The sequence below is a fragment of the Manis javanica genome, chromosome 4 (assembly GCF_040802235.1).
Source record: "Manis javanica isolate MJ-LG chromosome 4, MJ_LKY, whole genome shotgun sequence".
In the NCBI taxonomy this organism is placed as follows: domain Eukaryota; kingdom Metazoa; phylum Chordata; class Mammalia; order Pholidota; family Manidae; genus Manis; species Manis javanica.
This window is the reverse complement of record NC_133159.1, coordinates 109,613,004-109,629,227: the sequence shown is the minus strand read 5'-3', so window position 1 is coordinate 109,629,227 and position 16,224 is coordinate 109,613,004. Positions and strand designations below refer to the sequence as shown.

General features: G+C 48.3%; 1 long non-coding RNA gene across 2 annotated transcripts in view; it reads right to left on the bottom strand.

Moving 5' to 3' along the window:
• LOC140848986 (uncharacterized) overlaps positions 1-16,224 on the bottom strand; it is a 49,326-nt gene that overhangs the window by 31,808 nt on the left and 1,294 nt on the right. Inside the window, exons 2-3 of one of the 2 annotated variants that reach the window (XR_012130372.1) lie at positions 15,567-15,699; positions 13,308-13,441 (exon numbers count right to left, since the gene is read on the bottom strand). This is a non-coding gene — a long non-coding RNA (uncharacterized lncRNA). Of the gene's footprint in view, positions 1-13,307; positions 13,442-15,566; positions 15,700-16,224 lie in introns of those variants that run through there. The other variant, XR_012130371.1, reaches the window with a different exon arrangement.

Here is a 16,224-nt window from a genome sequence, read left to right as displayed (position 1 = left end):
CTGCCAGTGTTCTCCTGCTGCCTCCTATTTCAACAATGTCATTTCCTTCTTCAGGAAATCCACAGAAGTTTGCAACTCGTGTTCTCATGCCACCATTTCTTGCATCTTTTTCAGGAGCATGTCCTTCTCTTCTGTAGACATTTTTAATACTGTGAGAAGCAGCCAACCCACAGTCCCCGCTGCCTCATGGGCACTCTGTGCCCATGACCTACTTACTATACCATGTCCAAAGACCTACTTACTATACCAAGGGACACCCCTACTGCCTCTGGTATCACCTCCACTTGCCTCCAGTCCTGGGTGGGGCACAGTCCTCTAGGAGGCAAGCCACCTCAGACCACCCACCCACTGGGGGACATTCCACTGTCTCTTCATTCACTGAGGCAGCCCACTGAAGCACCCCTCCCATAAGGGCAGCCTGTCTTTTTCCTTGGTCAACAATGAATCCTGCGGGCTTCGCCAACTGTCTTGCCAATGGGTTTCAGCAAAACGTTCCTTGGTGAATTTATTACCTGGCTCGTTCTCCCAGTGGTAGGTCAAGCACTAGAATATCTGGCTCAACCCAGAGCACTGGGCCAAGCTCTCTATATAGTTTATTGCCTAAAGGTGTGGAAGTGGTAGCCTAACAACAGGCCAGTTACATCAGGTGGTTTAAGTTCAGTGAGGATCCTGGCCATAGGAACCCCAACTTCCCCACAGGTCCCACCTAGGGCAACCCATAAGTGATGCTACTCATACTTTAGCAAATCTGGGGGAAGTTGAAACAATAAGGGAACAGAGGGAAGTATGGGCCATGACTGGAAGGAGAAGTGTAAAAGGCCCCGTGAAGGTCTCGAGGACCCATATGTGGGTTGATTTGATAAAGGCTGCGGTAGTGAAAGAAAAACTTGATGGGCAGCCCAATAGAATATTGTTAGAACTGTAGCACCAATTAAAGCCAGAGCAGCAGTTCCAGCCGCTGAGTTCAGGACATGGAAACCAGAGTCAAGGCCTCATGCCTGGCCTGGGTCCCTGTAAAACTTCATGGGAGACAGTACTCAGGATTCGCCTGGGCCCTCACCCCCACAGAACGATGATCGGGCATCATGGTTCAACTGAGGGTGCCATCAAAGACCCCACCTTGGGGGACAAGAGGCCACATGTAGAATTAGCAATTCATTGGTCCCCTGTGAATGTACAACATGTCCTGGTGCTGGTGGACTTCTTCAATGGCACCTTGAACACAGGAGCTAAGTGTTCTTTGATGCATGGCAACCCTGAACATTTTCCCGGGACCTCTGCTGTAATAGATGGCTATGGGGGTAAGGCAATTAGAGTGAAGAAAGCCCAAATCCCTTTGGGGATAGGGTGTTTACCCCCAAAGGAGTACATTGTGTACATTTCTCCCATCCCTGAGTATATTTTGGGGGTAAATATCCTGCAGTCCTGTGGTTACATACCATTGCAAGCGAGTTCAGACTGAGAGTGCGTGTGGTAAAGGCAGTTCTGAGGGGACATGCTAAGCACCCACCTGTAGCTCTGCCTGTACCTCAGCAGGTGACAAATATTAAGCAGTATAAACTGCCTGGGGGGCACAAGGAAATTGGAGAAACTCTACAGGAGTTGGAGAGGGTGGGCATCATAAAGCCCACTCATAGTCCTCTTAATTCCCCAGTGTAACCAGTGAGAAAGCCAGATGACTCCTGGTGTATGACTGTAGACTACAGGGAATTGAACAAAGTCACACCCCCTTTGCATGCTGCTGTCCCCTCTATAGCAGACACTCTGGACACCCTCAGCCATGAGCTGGGAATGTATCATTATGTAGTAGATGTTGCTAATGCTTTCTTCTCTATTGACATAGCACAGGAAAGCCAGGAACAGTTTGCCTTCACATAGGAAGGCCGGCAGTGGACATTCACTGTCCTTCCACAGGGATATCTCCACAGTTCCACCATCTGTCATGGACTGGTAGCCCAGGACTTGGCCACATGGAGGAAACCACAAACAGTGTGGTTGTATCACTACATTGATGATATAATGCTCACATCTGATTGTCTTGCAGATTTAGAAGGGGCAGTTCCTAGACTGCTGCAATGTCTACAGGAAAAAGGATGGGCTGTGAACAGCACCAAGGTTCAGGGACCTGGTTTGTCTGTGAAATTCTTGGGGTTGTCTGGTCAGGTCAAACTAAAGTTGTTCCTGAAGCAGGTGTAGACAAGGTCCAGGCTTTCCTCACCCCTATCACTGTGGCAGTATTACAAGAGTTTTTGCATCTTTCAGGCTACTGGAGAGTGTTTATACTGCACTTGGCACAAATTCTGAAGCCCTTATACCAGTTGGTACAAAAGAGCATCAGTTGGGATTGGGATGGGACATGTGCAGCTGCTTTTACTGCTGCCAAGCAGGCAGTCAAGGCCATACAGGCCTTGAATGTAATGGACTCATCAAGGCCCTGTGAACTAGATGTTCATGTAACCGAAGATGGCTATGGATGGGGTCTTTGGCAGCGGCCTGTATGGACATGCCAACCTATTGGATTCTGGTCACAACTAGGCAGAGGAGCAGAAGTCAAGTACACCTCGATAGAGAAACAACTGGCTGCTGTGTACCATGCCTTGCTGGCTATGGAGCCCATCGCTGGAACAGCTCCAACCAAGGTAGTAACTACCTATCCCATCGCAGGGTGGGTGAGAGACTGTACCCAACAGCCACAGAGTGGTGTGGCATGGACACCTACAAGGGCCAAATGAGGCACATAATTACAGCAGTGCAGTGCCCTTTCTACTGGCCCCTTCAGTAGAGAACTCCAATGCTTATTGGGGCCGGTGACCTATACCAGTGGGAAGCAGGAAGAACTTGCTTTTCAGCCTTTAGTAGCCAAGACTCCTCATCAAGAGGGAAAAGCCCCTAAACCTGAAGATGCTTGGTACACAGATGGCTCCAGTCATGGTCAGCCCTCAAAGTGGAGGCGTGGCTTTCCATCCTAAGATTGAGTAAGGATGGAGGATGGAGAGGGGAAGAGCAGTCAGTGGGCTGAGTTGTGGGCAGTATGGCCCGTGATCACCCAGGAGCTTTCCCACATGGTTGTCTGCACTGACAGCTGGGCTGTCTATTGGGGCTTGACCCTGTGGCTACTGACATGGTACCATGCCAACTGGATGGTTGGTCACCTGTCCCTTTGGGAGCAAGAGTTGTGGCAAGACCTACGGGCCTCTGGTCAGACTAAGACTGTTACTGTATATCATGTGATTGGCCATTTCCCTTTGGCATCCCCAGGGTATGATGAAGCAGACACATTGGCCCAGGTGCACTGGCTAGAAGGAAAGCCTGCCTCTGGTGTGGCCCAATAGCTGCACCAGCGTTCATTGCATAGAGGGCAAAAAACAATGTGGGTTGTAGTCCATCAATGGGGCTTGCCATTGACCTTTGAAGAAGTCAGCTGAGCCCAGAAGGAGTGCCTTGTGTGCTCTAAGAGGGACTTACACTGAGTCCCACAGCAACATGGGACAATAGTAAGGGGGCCAATACCCCTTGGCAGGTGGCAAATAGACTATATTGGGCCTCTGCCCGTATCAGACGGACATCGGTATGCCATGACTTGTGTTTACACGGCTACTGGACTATTGGTTGCTTTTCCTGCACGTTGTGCAGATCAGCAAACCACCTAGAAGGGCCTGGAGCTTCTCTTTGCAGTCTATGGCCAGCCACAGGTGATTGAGAGTGATCCAGGCACCCACTTTACTGTACATGTGTTACAAGAATGGGTGCAGCAATTAGGAATAAAGTGGAAATTTCATGTACCATATAATCCTACTGGGGCAGGAATGATATAGAGGTACAACGGTTTGTTGAAATCTGGCCTGAAGTCAGACACCAATAGTCTATGGGGTTGGTCAGTTCCCCTATGGACAGTGCTGCAGCGTTTGAATGAATAGCCATGTAAAGGAGCTTTGAGCCCTGTGGATATGCTTACACACCTTGCTGCCTCTCCTATAGAATTGTACATCCAAACCAAAGAAGAGTTATTTAAGCCAGGATATGGCCAGCAGAGCAACATCCTGCTGCCAGCCCCTACTGCATTAAGCCCTGGAGACACTGTTGAATGGACGTGGCCCTGGACATTTTGAAACATGGACCAACAAAGGCTTCTGGCACCTTGGGGGAAAGACCTGGAAGCTGGTCTCATGTGTATTCCTGGAGTAAAAGCTGAATGGCACCCAAAGGTCACGGTAGTACACCCAAAACAGCCAGGAGGTGAGAGCATCTTGAGGGGGAGTTTTGTTTTATCTTTATGGCCAGTGCATGTACCTCCCATAGCCCTATATATCAACCCATCTGTAACCCCCACATGGCAGAGGGTGAAAGTCTGATATACTAGACCAGGACGAGATCCCATTCCCGCTACTGTTTAATCACAAGACCACTCTCTTGTATGTATCCTACCTGATGGACAAGATTTGATTTGCCTATGCTTAGGTCATTAAAACATATATCTTATTGCCCTCAAGTTTATTTTCTCCTACAGTCCTTGTGGCCTGTAGGCACCCCCTGGATGCAGCTGCTGCATGATGATTGTTCTGAACCCTCAGCTACTGCCTGCCTATGGAACAGACAAGCTGTGGACTTAATCTGCATAAGAACCTAGCTGAATCCTCCAGTTTGAAAACTGTCATAATTCTATTGCTGTTGCTATTGTTATGTTATTAGTCTGGTCACAATGCTCCAGTTTTTTCACCCAGGGACCATTGCAGAAGAAGGGGAATGAGTAGATTGTAAGGCGAGATTTCTGGAGGGGTGGCCTGTGGGTAAAATTGCAACATTTCCAGAGTATCTCCCCTGGCTTTAATGCATTTGCATATCCTCAGGGGTGGAGAGAAGTTCATGTCAATGGGTAATTCCCTGGACAACCCAGGGCATGTCTGAAACAGAGTTTAAAGGCATGGGCTCGCTTGCTTGCTGGCTTGCTTCTTCAGGAGCAGAGGAGAGAGATGGCCCTGGATTGCAATTTGTAGGCAATAAACGGGTTTTAAACTTTATTTCTCCCTTTGACTGATTTCGGTTTTTAGAGGTATTTTGCCCCAGGATTTCCTCTCCCGGGACTTACACCCATACTCTAGGGCCTATTTTCTTTTCTTCCTCCTCTGTGAGATAGGTCATTAAAACCTTTATTTGGCCTTTTTTATTCCTAGACCCAGGCCTAATTGAATAATTATATCTCTTCCCAAGAGATTAGTTTCTGCTTCAGCGCACACAAGAATGATCTCTCTGTAATCTCATCTTTTAACCTGATTACAGTTTTTGATCCCAGAGACTTAAAGCTTTTTGGGTCCCAAGTCTCTAAAAATGCAGTTGGGGTCTCTTCCTTCTCCTGTTGGACTTCAAATGCCTTAGTAACATTTTGAGATATAGGGGCTGATTCTCTGAGTCTCTCGGCAATTATCCTCAAAGACCCTGCATTCTAATTCCATCCCCTGGATCATTATTATCCTACCCAGGATATTTAGTAACTTCTGTTCTGCTGGCTGGACACCGTGGCCTGGTGGGTGTTTATGTAGGGGGCCTGATAGGGGCCAGAGGCCCCTGGAAAGCACCTTGTTAACTAGCAGCAGGCATAGGCCCTTTCCTCCAGTGAACTGGAGGCTTTATTACTCTCAAAAAGAATTTAAACCTGGCAAAGCCAGTTTTCATCCAATCCAAACTTTGGCCAGAAAACTGACAACTTAAGGATCAGTTCTTTAAACCAGACAAAACAGGAAAATTGTATTATCTTCTGTCTGCCCTGAACCCTGGTACAGGAGGTGTGCCCCCAGTGCCATAACCTTCACTCCAGTGGATTATGTGGAGGGATCCCAAGGGAGCTCTTCTGTTTCACTCTCCGTTTCCCTGGGCCTAGAATTTGTATTTCCCATCTTTCAAGAGGTCCCTGTGTCTGAGTTCCCTGTGTACTCAACACCCCCGTAATGAAGGTTTCTTGCACATGCCCCGAGATTTGCTTCATCCATCTCCAGCTGGTTCCCTCGTGGGAGAATAGAACCTCGGATTGGGACTCCACGCTCACTTTGTAACTAGGATATGTCTCAGTCACACACTCGACCTCTGAAAATTGCCCAACCACCAAGGCAGTACTTACAGCCCAATTTTCCTGCGTTGGTTCGTGGACAAGTTTGCCTGGTTGCCGCAGTGCCTGAGGGACTTCCTCTGTGCCAGTCACGCTGTCTCCTCAGAACACTCTTGGGTCTTCTCTCAGCTACCGTGAGAAGGTGAAACACCCAGACAGAGTGGGCCACCCAACATCAGGCGGTCACATCTTCCCACTCTGCTTGGGCCCCCACCTCACCCTGGCAAGAGGATCCCAGAGGAGCCCCCAATTTGTGAGAAACATGCTCACTGGTCCAAATTTAGTCAAAGAGAACAGCAGAGCGAGGCTTTAAGGGTGGTCTTGCAAGACTGGGTGTCTGGTGAGCAGGCACACTCAGGGTGGTTACAACAATCAACTTGTTCCTTAGCAAGTGAGTCCCTCCCCTGGTTCTTCATTAGCTGAGTACTACAGGGTTCACATTCTTTCCCAGATGTCACCTAACCAAGTTATATCTGTATTAGGCTTTTTATTCATTGATCTTAATTTTATTGGCTGGTTTAAAACTTTTTCTGCATTGCTTTTTTCAAAAAGATGCACAGCCCTCTCTTTGTTACCTTAATCTTCCCTCCTCCTCCTAGCCAGAGCGACCTTCTGGTTCATGTTCTGACATGTGGGCTTCTTGTTAATACTTTTTTTAAACATTAATTCCTCTGGGAATGAATCACATTTAGTTTTATGCCATTTCTGACAAATGCTACTAATCAGAGCTCCCCTCTCAACTGCCCAAGAACGTGTTGCTAATTGTTTACCAGCACACTACTGTGGTTCTCTGGACTGCTGATCCAGTCGGGTCCAGGATGTGCTTCTGAGGACGTGTCACAGTGAGAGAAGCACCCGAACTCAACATGTCCCAGAGATCCCAAACTGGAAATGAACCAGGCAGTACACAAGCTAAATCAGAATCCAACAGGAGTTCTGAATCATAATGAAACTTCAGTGACCTCCCTCTTTTTTCTATTTGCTTCTCCCGAAGATCTAGGTCTGGGGAGAAGCTTTCTTTTCTCTAAGCTGAGTTTTCTTTGTTCTCTCAGAACTGAGTTCACAAAGAAAAAGGATTGGGGCCAAAGTTCATGTGGTAACAAAAGCCATTCAAGTTAGTGCCATGCACCTTTCCACCTACCTGGATAGCTGAGCTCCCAGCCCACACCTAAGAAGGGCTTAGTGTTGCAGAACGAATCTGCAGAAGTGTAGAATGGAAAAGATGAGCCACACCCATAGTTTTGCCATCAGCATTGATGTTCTCCTTAGATATCTTTCTCTTTAATTACCTTCAATCTGTCATACCTTGATCCCATTATTTCTGTTCTTAAATATCAGAGGCATTGCTAGATCTTCATTTTTTTTTTTCTCCTGGACTCTCTTCCCTCCACTGGTTAACTCCTTCAGTCCCCCACTAATTATCTTGGTAATTATCAACTCAAGGAAAATAAAAGTTATATAAAAAAGGAAACCTAATTATAGTATATAGCAAGACTGAGAGCAAAATTTACACAATCATGATGTTGCAAGTATTTGAAAGCTGATTTAACCAAAAACTGAAACAACTAAAGTATTAGTGTATCTATAGGAAAAATTCCCTGTGTTTCTTCTTTACTATCACACACAACATTCAGACACCAGAGGTGTGGGGCTTCCCATATATCAAGTGTGGGTAAAGTTGCAATATTTCCAGAATCTCTTGCCTGGCCTTAGCCCAGCTCTGTATCAAAGGTAATTACATGGGTGAACGAGAGCATATCTGGACTGGAGAGGTTGGGTGGAGGGTCTCTTCTTCTGCAGCTGGGTTTAGAGGGACATGAGATGACTGCTGGTAAGAAATAAACAGGTTTCTCCCACTTTATTTCTCCCTTTGACTGATTTCAGTTTCAAAGGTATTTTGCCCTGAGATTTCTGCCCCAAAGTTAAACCAAGCAATTCTCTACAACACCAGCTAATGTCCTACAATTCAATTCTGACAGTTAGGTGTAGACACCACAGGTTAAGGGCTTAGTCCCACCAGACTGCCCCCGCTTCAGATGCCAGTCTTCACCTCCCCACCCTTATCCCTGCAGGTGGAGAGGGGCCAGCAGATGGAAGATCTCTGTGCTACCCTTTGTCTGAGTGAGAAGAAATGTGTGGCTAAGGTCTGCAAGTTGGTTTTCCGAATCCCACCATTAGTTCCAGGTTAACCCACAACTTCTGTCTATTTGGCATTGAGTCAGAGGTTCCTATGACCCCTATCCTTGGATTTGACCACTGATTACAACAGCTCCCAAAAACTCAGGAAAACACTTACTTACATTTACTGGATTATTGCATAATAAGGAATATAATAAAGGATGCAGATGAATAGCCAGATGAATAAATACATAGGATGATACCTGGGGGATCCTGAGTATAGGGGCTTCCATTCCTGTGGAGCTAGGGTGTGCCACCCTTCCAACGTGTGTGTGTGTGTTTGCCATCCTGGAAGGTCTCCAAACTCCATATTTTTGATATTTTTATGGAGGCTTCATCATATAGGCATTATGGATAACTAACTACCTCAATCTCCAGCCCCTTTCTCCTTCCTGAAAAATGGGAACTAAAAATTCCAGGCTTCTAATCATGACGTGGCCTTTCTGGTAACCAGCTGTCATCCAGAGCCCACCCAGAATTGCCTAGTTAAAACAAAAGACATTCTACTGTTAGGCAGAAAAAGATATATGAGCAGGATGGAAAGAAGATGGGGCTCACCGAGAATCAGATAAAGCCAGAGTCAGAAAGAACCCACAGAGTTAAGACCCTTTGCAATGTAAATTTATTCCACACGGTCTAAATCTGGGCTGACGTTGAGACTTGCTCTAGCTAATGCAAGTGAGACAGAGCAGAGACATGGGACAAGCACCATGATTAATTTTCCTAAAAACGCTGATATATGAATGGCATAATGAGAACAGGAGGGACTCATCTTAAGGCTAAGATTCCATCTTAAAAGAAAATTGGAAGTTAGATTCCTGGCATATTCTTTGGTAACCAGCCAACAATGTATCTTAAGGCAGGGCAAACAGTCTTAACTAATGATGTTCCCAGTGCTTGGGGTAGCCAATATCTTGGAGAGAAACAAAGTTTATCCTACAGAATTATCTCGAGGACTGATTATCTATAATGACATACTGTTTTTCACCAGAAAGAGACATCATGAGACTGCATGACAAGCCTAGACCCCTCCAATCCTTTACCTTTACCCAATTCTTGAAAGCTTTAAAATACAGAATCCTAAGGCCTTAAGTGCACCTCCTTTCTGAGGTTGCTCGCACTCCCCATTCTTGGAGTGTGTATTTTTATAAGATTTCTTACTGCTCAACTTACTATACCTCGTCTCTGTGCTCTTACAGTAGTGTCTTTGTCAGTTTGCTATTTCATTCCATTTTCCACATTTTAAGCACAAGTCTTCACTGTTTCTGTCCAACTTCAGATAAGTAGGGAGGGGTTACTAAGAGCTCTGATTTGAGCTTGCAAGTTGCCCTCAGTGAGCTTCCCCTTCCTCTCCACTTTACTCAAGCAAACCTGCCTTTGTCTGCCTTGAGTCTGGCCTGCTCCTCCCTTGGAGTGCATTCAAATAAACCTTTAGCTCCGCTTCACTGCTGTGTCTCTGCCCTTCAGTTCTTTGTTGCGGCAGGGACAGAAAGCAGAGAATGAATTCAACCCCCCAACACTACCACCAAGAAATTCCAAAGGATTTAGGAGCTCTGTGTCAGGAACCAGGGAGCAGAGACGTTTCTTATGACTACACAGAAGATGCCTCTAGTCAGACAACAAGAGATGCAGATGCCCTTGGGATGTGCAATCTACAAGGAAAGCCTAGGTGTGCAGGGTGACGACCCAGCCCGCAATGACTCTCAGGCAATGGAACAAGGATTTCCTTTCCCAGGTCCCACTATTTGCTCTTCTTGGCAGGATAGCCTCAGCCTCTTCCTGGGGCACCCTTCCTGGGCTCAGCCCCCAGCATTTGGGGCCCCTGCCAAGGCTCTCCTTTGCCCCACTCCCTTTCCCTTGGACTCCTCTTCAGTCCACTGACAATTTCTAAGATTCCTCCTTTCTCTTTTGTCTCTTCCTTGTGCCCTATCTTCCAAATTACACATAAAGGCTGGCAAAGGGAGTGAGAGAATGCCCAGTCCTGAGGGAGACCTGGGGCAAGCCAGAGGGCACTGGGCGTCAGCACCAGCCAGCTGATGCCACATGGGAATTAAGATGCCCAGTTCACACATTTTCCCACTTCCCTGCAGATACTTGGCCTTCAGCTTTGTCTAAAAACTCCCTGTTTTTAAGTGTTGGCAACTAATTCAAATATTTTTTTGTTAGACTTAGAGAATGAATCAATTAAAAAAAACTGGTTCTCTTAGTCCTTGAGGAAGTTTTTAATTTAAATCTCAACAAGAGTTGAGGAAAATATTTATACTGTAGTCTTCTAGGATAGCCAAATACAGAAGGTAGGACAAAATTTTTAAATTTCCATATTAAATCAATCTGATCTTTCAGGACATGTCAAAATATCAAAATATCACCATCACCATCGGGACCATCATCATTGTCATCATCACCATTATGATTCCACCTTTACATGACTTTGATCTTTAGAACAGGCTATAACGGAGTGCAGAGAGCATCAAGTCAGGAAAAAGAATTAATGACACTTAACCTGACTGCCTAGAGCGAGAGCCACCCAGTCTTTTCTTGTGTAAATTACCCGAGGCTTCTGAGAAATGAGCCTACCCTAAGTTAGATAACTAGAAGTGGGCAACAGCCAGGGAACACCTGGGGATGTAATCCGTGATAAGTCACATAGACATGCTTGGGTAAGCAAGAGATAACAATTGAAGCGGGCAGGCAACTGGCGCGTTCCCTAAAAAAGTTACAATGTTTCCCATTGGTTACAATATAGAGTGTGTTTTAAACCTATTAGTTGTAGAACTGCGCAGGCTTTGATGTAACTGCTGTGAAGATCCTATATAATCAATACCTAAAGTTGCTTCCAGGTCGGCAGCTCAGACTCGGCCTGCGTGTCAGGGGAGGTGCTGTCGACCCCAGCTTGCTGGCTGAATAAAGACTTTGCTTGGATTTTCATCTCCGTGTCCGTGTGTCTTGTTCTCTGGGAAACCCCGGAGTCCTAGACCCTAACATTTGGGGGCTCGTCCGGGATCCATGCGGCTTCCCTGAGAACAAAGGACGGCTGGAGGCAAGGTCTAATTGTCCGGATGGGGCAGTGTAATTCGAGGGTCACGCCCTTGTGTCTGCATAAATCCATTATAAAGTGGGAGTCGCCATCCCGTGTATGGTCTTGGGTTAGTGACCCCGAGTGAGAGAGTCCGGGTTGGTAGTCCCGGCCCCCGGGTTAGTGACCCTGGGTGAAGTCCAGGTGACTAATCCTGGCCCTAGGGTCTGAGTGACTCGGCCTTAGGAAAGCAAGTCTGATCGGCAGGAACCTGGCGCCCGAAGAGGAAAGGATTGAGCTCGTCACCCTGCGGCAGTCCGAGTGGACGCCTTTCGGGAGAATCACGACAGTTTTTGAGGATCCTGAAAGTGGTGAGGGTGGTGCGCACCAGAGTGAAAGAAGGACCGGTCCAAACAAGTGTGATCAGATGTGGTGTGTGTGCTTGGTGTTATCATTGATTGTTTTATTGTGTTTTGGTTTCGGTTTTTTTTTTTTTTTTTTGCGCTTCTCATTTTAAGTTTCCTTGTTCTAAGGTTCTCCTGCTCTCTCCGTTCCTCCTTTCTGCCACTACATCATTCCCCACAGGCACGGGTCAGGCAATTAAGAGCCATTAGGACGCCCGCCACTAGAAGACTCCCGTGACAGGATAAAGGGGTCACAGTCGCAAATCCCAGATAAATTTGCATCCCCCACAGAAGAAAAACTGTGCAACAACAGGCACCCGTTCACAAGCACTTACAACAGTCATCTTGTTTGAAGTGGCATCTTCATCCTTCGCCTTTGTCTCCCTCATATTCTTTTTCTTCTTCTTTTTCACTATGGGTCAGACTCAGGCTACTCCTAAGAGTCTGATCCTTTCCCATTTCCCGGAGGTCAAGGAAAAGGCCTTAAATATGAGCCTTGGCATCAAGAAGGGTAAGCTCGACACCTTTTGCTCAGTCGAGTTGCCTTCCTTTGGAGTAGGCTGGCCGACTCAGGGGTCTCTTTCCCTGGACCTTATCGGCAAAGTCAAAACCATTATCTACTGACCAGACCCTGAGGGCCACCCTGACCAACTCCCCTATATCTTGGTCTGAGAATATCTAGCTGAGAACCCTCCATCCTGGCTGAGGCCCTTTTTGGTGGGGAAACCTCATACTGACCCACTAAAGGCCTCCGTCCTATTTGCTCAGGAAAAATTAAAGCCCTCTGATCGCAGGGCCAGAAATCCTGTGTGCCCGAGTGCGCCGCCTGTCCTCCCCAATAGTTCTCCTCTCTACCCGCTTCTGCCGATTGAGCAGCCACTCCCATATGTGGAGGAGAGGGGTGAAGCTACCGGGAGGATAGAAAACGAGGCTGGGGAACCCAGTGGGAACCAGGCGGCCGCAGCTTCCCCAGACTCTTCAACAGAGGAAGGCAGGAGGCCGGAAAGAGCTTCCCCACACTCCCCCGCCCTGGCCCCATGCTGGGAGCCAGGTAGAACAGGAGGAATGCAGTTAAGGCCTCGGGGGGCCAGGGAACAAGAAGGGGAGGCTCCCTCCTCCACCTCAGAAGGAGCAGTGCCGGTTCTGCCTGTGCGTGCCATCGGTACAGGCATCGCTCAACAATATCAATACTGGCCCTTTTCATCTAGTGACCTCTATAATTGGAGGACTCAGAACCCACCCTTCTCAGAGGACCCCAAGTGTCTATAGGAGTCCATTATGTTTACCCATCGTCCCACATGGGACGACTGCCAGCAATTGCTCCGCACTCTCTTCACGACAGAAGAGCAAGAGCGTATCCTCAATGAGGCCAGGAAAAATGCCCTCGGAGAGAATGGAAGACCCACTACTCTCCAGCCCATCATCGACGAGGCATTCCCACTTACGCACCCGGATTGGGACTTCAGGACTGCAGAAGGTAGGGAGCGTCTCCGGGTCTACCGCCAGACTCTGATGACTGGTCTCCAGGCAGCCGCCAGACGGCCCACTAACTTGGCTAAGGTAAAAACTATTGTTCAGGGGGAAATGGAAAGCCCAGCCGCGTACCTGGAAACGCTGTTTGACGCTTACAGGCAGTATACCCCCATAAACCCGGAAGCAGAGGAACATAGATCAGCTGTAGTCCTCTCATTCATCAACCAGGCAGCCCCCGATATCCGGAGAAAACTCCACAAGCAGGAGGACCTAGGGGAGATCTCTATTAGAGAACTGCTGCAGCAGGCGGAGAAGGTCTTCAATGCTAGGGAAACTCCGGAGGATAGAGAAGAAAGGCTGAGGAAAGAGAAATGGGTAATGCAGGAGAAAAATAGGAAGGAAGACAGAGAATTTCAGAAGAGAGAGAACAAGAAGCAGAGGGAGGAGATGGCCAGGATATTCCTGGCCGGGGTGAAGGAAGGCCCTAGGCCACTTCAGGAACAGGACCCCACCAATCCCGACTAGGACAAGATCAATGCGCCCTGTGTAAGAGATATGGACATTGGAAGAGGGAGTGCCCCCAAAGGAGGGAACAAGGAAGAGGGAACCCTGTTAAGACCCTGCACCTAGGAGAGGAGGATTGATGGGGACAGGGCTCGGCACCCCTTCCAGAGTTCTGGGTAGTAACCCTGTGTGTGGAGGGGACTCCCATTGGGTTCATGGTAGATACTGGGGCACAATATTCAGTTCTTAACCAGGCCCATGGTCCCCTGAACCGAGGATGCACAAATATAGTCTAGGGAGCGAAAGGGTCCAAGAAATGTGCCTGGACCACTAGCAGAAAAGTGGACCTAGGAAGGCCTCAGGTCTCTCACTCATTTCTGGTCATACCTGAGAGCCCCGCACAGTTGTTAGGTAGAGACTTACTAACCAAGGTTGGGGCATGCATTCATTTTGAACCCGAAGGGATAAAAATCATGGACAAAGAAGGGCAGCCCCTACAACTGGCGCATGTGTTAACTCTGTCCCTGGCCGACGAAATCGTCTGTTTCAGGCGGATCAAGAAAAGGGGGGCTGGGGAGAAATGGACTCTTGGTTACAGAGGTTCCCTTCCGCATGGGCCGAGACCGGAGGAATTGGTCTCGCTAAACACCTATCCCCGGTCGTTGTTCAACTCAAAGCCGCGGCTCTACCCATCCAGGTCTGGCAATATCCAATGCCGGAAGAGGCTAGGAAAGGGATAGCACCCCATATCCATAGACTTTTGGAGACAGGAATCCTTAAAACCTGCCAATCTGCATGGAATATGCCCTTGCTTCCAGTGAGGAAGCCTGGCAGTAGAGATTACAGACCAGTGCAGGGCTTGTGGAAAGTCAATGAGAGGGTAGAAGACATCTATCCCACAGTGCCCAACCCTTACACCCTACTCAGCCACCTGCCACCCACGCATGTGTGGTATACTACTCTGGACCTGAAAGACGCCTTCTTTAGTATCCCACTCTCTGAAGTTAGTCAGCCTTTGTTTGCCTTTGAGTGGCAAGAGCCGGGGGGGGGGAAGAAAAGGGCAGCTTACTTGGACTAGACTACCACAGGGCTTCAAGAACTCTCCCACCTTATTCAATGAAGCCTTAAGCCAGGACCTGGAGCCCTTTCGCAGGAGCCACCCCCGTGTGACACTGCTGCAGTATGTAGATGACCTGTTGCTGGCCACAGAAACCCGTAAAGAGTGCGAAGAAGCCACGGGGAACTTGCTGGCTGAACTGGGCGAACTGGGATATCGAGCCAGCACCAAGAAAGCCCACATCTCTCAGAGGTCAGTAGTCTTCTTGGGGTACAAAATATCTAATGGGGCCAGGTGGCTAACGCAGGCTATGCAACAAACTATCCTGACTATCCCCGTCCCTTCCTCACCCCGGGGAGTGAGAGAATTTCTTGGCTCAGCCGGGTTTTGCAGGCTCTAGATTCCAGGGTATGCAGAAATAGCCCAACCGCTATATGAAGCGACCAAAGAAGGGCTGGGCTGGCAATGGACTCAGGAACAACAAGAGGCTTTTGACAGACTAAAAGAAGCTCTCCTCCAGGCCCCCGCCCTATCTCTGCCAGACCCAGAAAAACCCTTTATCCTGTTTATAGATGAAAAGAAGGGAGTGGCTAAAGGAGTCCTGGCTCAACAGCTGGGCCCATGGAAAAGACCTGTGGCCTATTTGTCCAAGCGGCTAGACCCAGTGGCCTCCAGGTGGCCACCTTGTCTGCATATCCTAGCAGCTATCACTCTACTAGTAAAGGAGGCTGACAAGCTGACTTTTGGCCAGAACCTGAGAGTAACAGCCTCACATACCATTGAGGGGATCCTCAAGCATCCTCCAGGAAAATGGATGATGAATGCAAGACTCACCCACTACCAAGGGCTCCTACTAGATTCTCCACGAATCGCCTTCTCTGCCACCCTTCTGCCGGACCCAGATCTGACGACCCCCATCCATGACTGTAGAGACATCCTTTCCGAAATTATCCAGGTGTGAGCAGACCTGAAAGACACACCGTTACCAAACTGTGAGCTAAATTGGTATACGGATGGGAGCAGCTTTGTGCAGGAGGGGGTCAGGAGAGCAGGGGCAGCAGTAGTAACCCACGACGGGGAAGTTGTCTGGAGCGCAGCTCTGCCCTCTGGCACCTCAGCACAGAAGGCGGAACTTATTGCTCTCACTGAGGCCCTGGAAAGAGCAGAAGGCAAGAAGGCCAACATTTCCACAGATAGCAGATATGCCTTTGGCACTGTCCATGTCCACGGTGCCATCTATCGAGAAAGAGGATTCCGTTCCACGGAAGGGAAGGGACTGAGGAATCTGCAAGAAGTCCAAAGACTGTCGAAAAACCCAAAGTGGTAGTAGTTATACATGTACCGGGCCACCAATCAAAGAAGACACCTGAGGCCATCGGCAACAGCCATGCTGATGCGGAAGATAAGAGGGCAGCCCTCTTGGACTCCCTTGTACTTGCAGCCCTCGAAATACCCATACCTGAACTGCCCACCTTGCCACCCAAACCTGAGT